At 35.6% G+C, this 9,240-nt stretch overlaps 1 long non-coding RNA gene across 1 annotated transcript in view; it reads left to right on the plus strand.

Moving 5' to 3' along the window:
* Positions 1-7,849, plus strand: part of LOC141515307 (uncharacterized) — a 43,262-nt gene extending 35,413 nt beyond the window's left edge. Inside the window, exon 4 of the long non-coding RNA XR_012476298.1 lies at positions 7,781-7,849. This is a non-coding gene — a long non-coding RNA (uncharacterized LOC141515307). The remainder of the gene's footprint in view (positions 1-7,780) is intronic.
* The last annotated feature ends 1,391 nt before the right edge of the window (positions 7,850-9,240 follow it).

The following is a 9,240-nucleotide window of genomic DNA, read 5'->3' on the forward strand; positions in this document are numbered from 1 at the left end:
AAGAACTGAATGGAAAGAGAAAGAAATGCATGATTTTCTCAGCAGTACATGTTACCTTTATAAAGACTGTTCAAATATTTGGGCAAAAACATTTTATAGTTAAAAGCAGAAATATTAAATGCATCCCTTCCAAACCTCAATGCAATAAAAATTACATTTAATAAGGGACCACAGAAACACAGAAAAAATCTAATTGGAGAGTAAACCTAATTGTAAAGAATGAGTGGGTTAAAGAACAAATCAAAGAAACAATAATTTCATTAAAGAAAATGATAATAATGATTCAACATATCAAAACCTGTGGGAGACCACAAAAGCAGTAATTAGAGAAAAATGACTATCTCTAAATGCTTGCAACAGCAAAATATAGAAAGAGCAGAACTAGAAAAAGGACAAATTAAAAATTCCCACTTAAACACTATATTGGAAATTCTAAAAGTTAAAGGTGAATTAATAAAATTGAGTGTCAGTAAGTCATTGAATTAATAATTAAAACTAGGAGTTGGTTTTATGGAAAAAAATAAAATAGATAAACCCTTGGGTGATAAGGTTTTTTGTTTGTTTTTTAAGGTTTTTTGCAAGGCAAATAGGGTTAAGTGGCTTGCCCAAGGCCACACAATGTCTGAGATCGGATTTGAACCCAGGTACTCCTGACTCCAGGGCCGGTGCTCTATTCACTGGGCCACCTAGCCACCCCTTGTTAAGGTTTTGGGGGTTTTTTTGGTTTTGTTTTTGCAAGGCAAATGGGGTTAAGTGGCTTGCCCAAGGCCACACAGCTAAGTCATTATTAAGTGTCTGAGACAGTATTTGAACCCAGGTACTCCTGACTCCAGGGCCGGTGCTCTATCCACTGCGCCACCTAGCTGCCCTCCACTGCACCACCTAGCTGCCCCCTTGTTAAGGTTATAAAAAAATAGAAACTAAAACTAAATCACTAGTATTAAAAATGAACAGGGTGAATATGCTACTAACAAAGATGAAATCAAAGTGATTATAAGAAATTACTTTGTCTAATTATATACCAATAATTTTCACAATTTAAGTGAAATGAAAGACTATTTGCAAAAACATAAACTGCCAAGATGAACAGAAAAGGAAACAATATTTAAATAAACCTATTTAAGAAAACAGAAATTGAACAGCCCTTAAATAAGCTTCCTAAGAAAAAAAATATCAGAACCAGATGGATTTGCATGTGATTTCCAACAGGCATTTAAAGACTGGCTAATTTCAATATTAAATAAATTATTTGGAATAATAGGAAAAGAAGGGATCCTAACAAATTTCTTTTATGAAACAAATATATTGATACCTAAACCAGGAAGAGTAAAAAGGGAGAAAGAAACATATAGACCAATTTCATTAATGAGCATGGATTCAAAAATCTTAAATAAAGTACTAGCCAGAAGACTACAGTAATATACCACATATTATACACGGTGTCCAAGATGGGGTTTAAGTCAGGAATTAAGGAATGATTTCATACATGGAAAACTATTCATTTAATTGACCACAGCAATAATAAAAGCCACACAAAAAAAACCATACAATTCTACAATAGCTGCAGAAAAAACTTTTGATAAAATGTAACACTCATTCCTATTTTTAAAACTTCAAAAGTATACTATTTTTCACTTTTTAAAAATTTGTTTTTATGTTTTTTTCTTTCTCATAGTCTTTTTCTCTTTTCACACACACACATAAACAAACACAATGTGTGTTTTTCTATGTGTGAATGCATGAAAAGGAAGCCATATTTCACAATATGACTAATATGAAAATATGTTAAACAGAATTGTTTATGTACAACTTAGATCAGATTATTCGCTGGCATAGGGAGAGGAGAAGAAAAATGTGGAACTCAAAATCTTACAGAAAATGAATGTCGAAAACTATCTTTACATGTATTTGGAAAAAAATAAAATTGAAATTGAAAAATAGATATAAATGGATTTTCCTTAAATTGCTAAGAAACATTTATCTAAAGCCCATCAGTAAGCATTGTTTGTAATGAGAGTAAGTTAGAAGCCTTCCCAGTAAGATTAGATATGAAACAAAAATGTCCATTGTCCCCAATATTATTCAATATTTCATTAGAATTTCCATCTATAAATAAGAGAAGAAAAAGAAATAGATGGAATCAGAATGGGCAATGAGGTAATAAAACTATCTCATTTTGCAGACAATATGATGCTATACTTGAAAAAAACCTCAATTCAAATAATAATTTTAGCAAAGTAGGAAGATAGAAAATAAACCTACATAAAATCAACAAAACTTTGCAAGAAGAGATACCACATTTGAAATAGCTATAGCAATATAAAGAAACCCAGGAATTATATGAGCAAAATTATTTTTTTAAAAACCTCTTTTTATACAAATAAAGTCACATTTAAATAACGGGTGAAATATTAGTGCACATGAATAGGTTGGGCCAATAAAATAAAAATGATAATTTTACCTATGTTAATCTAGTTATTCAATGTCATCCAAATTAAGTTACCAAAAAAAATATTTTACTGAGTTAGAAAATAATAATAACAAATTGCATTTGGGAGAACAGAAGGTCAAGAATATGAAAGAGCAAATAAGGGGGGGAAAGGTAAAGGTAGGAGGCTTAGAGGTACCAGATCTTAAGCTATATTATAAGGTCAGAATTACCAAAACTATCTAGTAATGCCTAAGAAATAAAAAGGTAGATTAATGGAAGAGAGTGGGACATACAGGGGCAGCTGGGTGGCACAATAGATAGAGCACCAGCCCTGGAGTCAGGAAGACCTCAGTTCAAATCCGGGCTCAGACATTTAATAATTACCTAGCTGTGTGACCTTGGGCAAGTCATTTAACCCCATTGCTTTGCAAAAACAAATAATAACAATAATCATGAGTAGATATAGATTATACAGAAGTAAATAACTATAGTAATCTTATGTTTGACAAGAATAAGGATAAATTTTAGGGATAAGAATTAATTATTTGGTAAAAATTCTTGGGAAAGTTGGAAAGTAATCTGGCAGAAATTGGGCATAGGCCAATATATTATACCATTTACCAAGATAAGATCAAATGGACACATAACCCAGATATTAAGGAAGTTAATGCAAAAAAATAGAAAAACATGCAATCTATTACCTGTCAGATTTATGGATAGGTGAACAATTTATAAATAAAGAGAAAGAGAGTAGACTGAGATGCAAAACTGATCATTTTGATTACATTAAATTAAAAGTTTTCATATAAATAAAACCAATGAAGCCAAGATCAGAAAGAAAGCAGAAAATGGGGGGAAATTTTATAGAGAGTTTCTCAGAAAAAGGTCTCATATCTCAAATATAAAAAAAAAAAACATTCTGTGAAATCTAAGTTGTTGGGTTTTTTCCCAAGGCAGTGGGGTTAAGTGGCTTGCCCAGAGTCACACAGCTAGGTAATTATTAAGTGTCTGAGGCCGGATTTGAACTCAGGTATGCCTGACTCCAGGGCTGGTGCTCTATGCACTATGCCACCTAGCTACCCCCATTCTGTCAAATCTATAAGAATATGAATTGTTCCTCAACTGATAAATGGTCAAAGGATATGAATAGGCAATTTTCCAATTAAGAGATCAAAATGATTTTTAGTCACATGAAAAATACTCTAAATCATTATTGATTAGAGAAATGCAAATCAAAACAACCTTGAGATGTCATTTTACACCTATGAGATTGGCTAAAACAATTGAAGGGAAAAACAATAAATGTTGGAGGAGATGTGGAAAAATTGGGATGCTAATACATTTGGTGGAACTATGAACTGATCCAAACATTTTGGAGAACAATTTGGAACTATGCCCAAAGAGTTATTAAAATGTCTATCCCCTTTGAATCAGCAAAAATACTATTAGGTCTATTTCCCAAGATGACTAGAGAAAAAGGAAAATAACTTATATGTTCTTAAATATTAATAGCAGTTCTCTTTATGGTGGCAATGAACTAGAAATTAAGGGAATGTCCATTATTTATCAATTGTGATAAATGATCATGATGGAACACTACTATACTATAAGAAATGATAAGCTTGCTGATTTTAGAAAAACATGGATTTACATGAAATAATGAGCAGTGAAATAAGCAGAACCAAAAGAATGTTGATTATAGTAATTTTTTTATGTTTAAGAACAACTTTCAAGCTATTATGAATCTAAGAAAAGAGATGCTATCTTACTCCAGAGAAAGAATTGGTAACTAGAAGTATATATAATATGGTTTTACATATACATACACATGCACACATAAACAAACACAATCAACGTCTGTGTTTTTCTATGTGTGAGTGCATGAAAAGGAAGCCATCTCTAGGGCAAAGGAGAAAGGAAAGGGAGGGGGAAAACAATTTAAAAGTGCATGGCAGGCAGCACAATGGATAGAGCACCGGCCCTGGAATCAAGAGGACCTGAGTTCAAATCTGACCTCAGACACTTATTAATTATCTACCTGTGTCATCTTGGGCAAGTCACCCATGGCCTTGCAAAAACAAAACCAAAAAAATAAACAGCAAAGAATAGAAGAAAATATAAAAGAAAGCAGAATAACTTTGAAAACAATGAATAGTATTTATATATAGTAAACTGTAAATTGCAGATCCTTGGTTTCATGGTGGATCTTTTTAGGTTGTGCTATGTACATGGAAATGTTCTCTTTTTTTTATCTTCATGTATTTAAGTTAAAATTGAAATAAAGATTTTTTTTAAAGTCAGGCAATCTAGGATCATGAGTTAGTTTTGTTCCACCCTGGTTACTTCATCTGAATCAAATGATCTCTAAGGGCTCTTCTAATTCCAGATCTTGAATCCTTTGATAAAATCATTTAACATCCCTTGGTCTCAGTTTCCTACTCTGCAAAATCAAGAGGTTGGACTAGATGACTTTTTTTCCTTCAAGCATGAAATCTATGATCCCACAAAATCAGACTAATAAGGGGGGGGGCAGATCTTACTTTCCCAGCTGATTCCTTTGATTGTACCCCATCACTGGTCAGATTTTCTCCAGATGGAATTTCCATTCCCCTTCCCAAGTCAAAATATTTTAGTTCTGTTTTTCTAAACACCCCAACTGGGAAACCCTGCAAATGAGGTTTGGTTCCTTAGAATTGTTTGCTCATCTGTTCCAGTCTAGTCAGGGATAAGCATCAATAGGGCCTGAAAGGAGACTCCCAGGACTCAGTAAGCCTGGCATCCCCCTGAAATGTAGAGACATGAAACCTAACCAGGACACATGAGCCAGAAAAGGCTGTCCTGAGGTTTTGGCCTTTTTGTCATTTAGGAAGGAGAAGGCCCCCACAAAGGGAAAATCCCCATCATCTGCCTTCTCTGTTCCTGGTTTCTTCCTTATAAAGAGCTACATGTTCTCTGACAATCTTAGCTGACTCATATCTAAGGGTCCCCTCTAGGCAGCCCCACCTCTGATGAACAGCTTCCTTTGCTCTGGTTTTTTGGTAATGTAGTTAGCAGAATTTTTATCGGCTTGCTGTTTCAAGGCTTCTACAGAGTAGGGGGAAGGATCATATTCAGGGTTCTTACAGAGAATGGGCAAGAGCACTGTTTTCAGAATCAGAAGATCTGGGCTTGGACATAGTCCTCCTTCCTAGCTGTTGGACTTGGAGCAAATCATTGATCCTCTGAGCCTCAGTTTCCTCATCTGTAAAATGGAGAGGCAGTAGGGCACAGTAGAAAGTGCCATACCATCTAAGTTCCAATTCCAGTAGTAGGAACACTGGTTCCAAAGTTAGAGGACCTGACCTCAAGCTCCACCTTTTCCATTTACTCCTTGAGTGATTTTGAGCAAGTCACTTCACCTCACTTGGCCTCAGTTTCATCATCTGCAGAAAAGGTATAAGTCTAGCACTTATAATTACTAGGTTGTTGGGATAATCAGATGAAGCAATATGTGAAACACATTGCAAACTTTGAAATGTTATATTTATGTGAGATATTATTGTGATTATAATGTAGCATTATAATATAGGTATTACAACGTAACATTACCTACATTGGATAGTGCAACTTCACTTCATTTAAATCCAATAAATTCAGGCTAGGTGATGCAGTGGATAGAGCACCCGCCCTGGAGTCAGGAGGACCTGAGTTCAAATGAGGCCTCAGACACTTAATAATGACCTAGCTGTGTGGCCTTGGGCAAGCCACTTAACCCCATTGCCTTGCAAAAACCTAAAATAAATAAATCCAATAAGTTCACAAGTCCAGATATTACTATTGTGATGCCATTGGTCCCCTGGAAGAAAAAAGTTCAAACAGCAACAATAATTTAAAAACTAAAATGAGGGGCAGCTAGATATCGTGGTTTTTTCTTAAAGTTAGTAAGGCCTGAGTGGAAATCTTCCTTTAACTACTTAACAGTTATATGACTCTCTCAGCTTCAGTTTCCTTACCTGCAAACTAAAGCTAAGGGCATCACCTGTATCCCAGGGCTGATCCTACATGTACAGTGCTTTGAATCCATTTATGCTATGTGATCATCTATTACCGTCCTTTGAGATCCTATATCTACACTGCCATGAACCCATATATGCTGGGATCCTATATGTACAGAGATTTGAACTCAGCTCTACTGAGATGATATATCATGGTGCTTTGAGATCATGTATGCATCATACTTTGAACTCATAAAGGCTTTGAGATCATCTATTATCACACTTGGGGAACATATATGTAGAGTGCTTTGAGATCATGTGTAAATAGTGGTTATTACTATTAAAATGTTTGTTTTTTTTATTTTATTTAATTTAGTAGGTAGGTCCAAAAGAGTTGTCTGAGCTAACAAGAGGTAATGAGATAGCTTGTATACATCAGTGTCAATTTAAACCTAGGCCTTCCTGACTCCAAATCTGGCTTGGACTTGCAACATCAAAGATTGTCTACTACGTCCCCAGGAGTGACATTTTAGCACAATTCCACATACAAAATATTTACCCAACAGACAAGGAAGAGAGAATCCATCCCCATTTTTAGCTAGCTTATATAGTGTGTGATTGTGTGTGTGTGTGTGTGAGAGAGAGAGAGAGAGAGAGAGAGAGAGAGAGAGAGTTCATATAGTGAAAGACTTATCCATTGAAGAACCAGTTCCCCCCCTCTATTTACTAAAGAATTTGATGAACAAAAACTCCCTTGGAAGCAATCATTGCCAAAGGCCAAAGGAAACTAGTCTGCGTTTCCAGAGGGAGACAGCAGATGGTGCCATTTTCTAATTTCAGTGGGCCGATCAAGTCTTTGTCTGACTGTCTATGTTCCAGATCTCCGAAGGTTTGCGCCCTTATATCTGTAGGAGGGTTTTGAGTTTGAGATGTGTCTCCCGATGCCTCTGCCTAAAAACTACCACATTTGAAATGGGGGTAATACGGGGGGAAGACACAATGGAAGCAGCTGGCCACACTGACCATGTGACCCTAAGCAAGTCAATTCACCTCTTGGTATCTCTCAGTGACTCCTTAAGTTTGGGAATAGTACTGAACTAGGAGAGGGAATTTCTGCCCATTAAATCACATATCTGGACCAAAATACAAAGGAGTCCCGATCTTGCTCCTGTATTTTTGCAACCCCTGAGCTTCTCATAATGCTTAGCACATATTAAAGAGTTTATTGTTGTTTCCTATTTAAACTACTACTAAGAATTATTGTAGTTGACTATCTAACCAGGAGTCAAGATGATGCAATGCTCAGAGTACTAAGATTTAGGTCATATTTAGTATCTAGGCCAGTCATTTCTTTTCTCCTGTCATCTGTTGGTAGAGTTGTGAACTGATCCAACCATTCTGGAGGACAATTTGGAACTGCATGCAAAGGGCTATAAAACTGTGCCTAACCTTTGACCAAGCAATTCTTCTACTAGGTCTGTATTCCAAGTAGATCTTTTTCTTTTTTTTTTTTAAGATTTTGCAAGGCAAGGGGGTTAAGTGGCTTACCCAAGGCCACACAGCTAGATAATTTTTAAGTGCCTGAAGTCAGATTTGAACTCAGGTCCTCCTGACTCCAAGGCCAGTGGTCTATCCACTGCACCACCTAGCCTCCCCAAGGAGATCTTTCTTAAAGGATCTCTATGTATACAAATATTTATAGCAGCTCTTCCTGTGGTGGTAAAGAATTGGAAATTGAAAGGACATCCATCAACTAGGGAATGGCTGAACAAAGTGTGATTATAGATTGTTAAAGAATACTATTGTGCTAGAATGACAAGCAGAATGGTTGCAGAAAAAGCCTGGGAAGATTTATATGAACTGACACAAAGAAAAGTGAGCAGAACCAGCAGAACATTGTACTCAATAACAGTAATGTTGTATGAAGAGAACTGTGAATGACTTTGCTACAATGATCCAAGACGATTCAGAAAGATTTATGATGAAAAATGCTATCCACTTTCCAGAGAAAAACTGATGAAGTCTGGTTGAGGATTGAAGCATAATTTCTTCATTTTATTTTTCTTGCTATTTTTTCTGGCAACATAGGTAATATGGAAATATGTTCTGCATGATTTCACATGTATAATTGATAACACAGTTCCTGACTTCTCAGTGGGTAGGGGAAAAGAGAATTCAGAACTCAAAAAGCTTTTAAATGAATGTTTAAATAAATTAAATAAGTAGTTTTTTTAAAAAGTCATGATGCTACTTTTCATTTCAATATGATGTTCCCATGGATCTGTTATTTCATCAAAATGAGTCATCCCTCCACCGGAGCAGATGGTAACCCAGATCATGCCTACTCATTTTCTATGATTTTTGTCCAAATCTTCCAAAAATCATCTGTGGAGGATCTATCTACCCAACTAGCTGGAGGCCTTTCTATCAGTTAAAAATATGCAACGTGTGGTCATCAGTATAGCCCCCTGTCTTCTGTTATCCCCTCTTCTTGTTATGTGACTTGTAATTATCTAGAGAAGCAACCCACATAGAGATCTGAGCTGGCAAATGCAGCAGGCACAGCTCCTGAAGCCATGCTTACCAACAAAGTCTTTGTCCCTGTCAAATGATTCATAATCAAAAATAGACAAGGAATCTAGCAAGCAAAATGAAAAAGACACTCAGTAAAGACCTCAGGACCCTTCTATCTGTTTTGCAGCTGACACTTCTTCCTATATGTGTTTTCTCTCCCATATTACAGTGGTTCTTAAATTCCATCTGTGAAGTTATAGATATATGTATCCACATTTACATACTTAAATACATATACACATATGTATTATGCATATTTGT

Source organism: Macrotis lagotis, chromosome 2 (assembly GCF_037893015.1).
Source record: "Macrotis lagotis isolate mMagLag1 chromosome 2, bilby.v1.9.chrom.fasta, whole genome shotgun sequence".
NCBI classification, from domain to species: domain Eukaryota; kingdom Metazoa; phylum Chordata; class Mammalia; order Peramelemorphia; family Peramelidae; genus Macrotis; species Macrotis lagotis.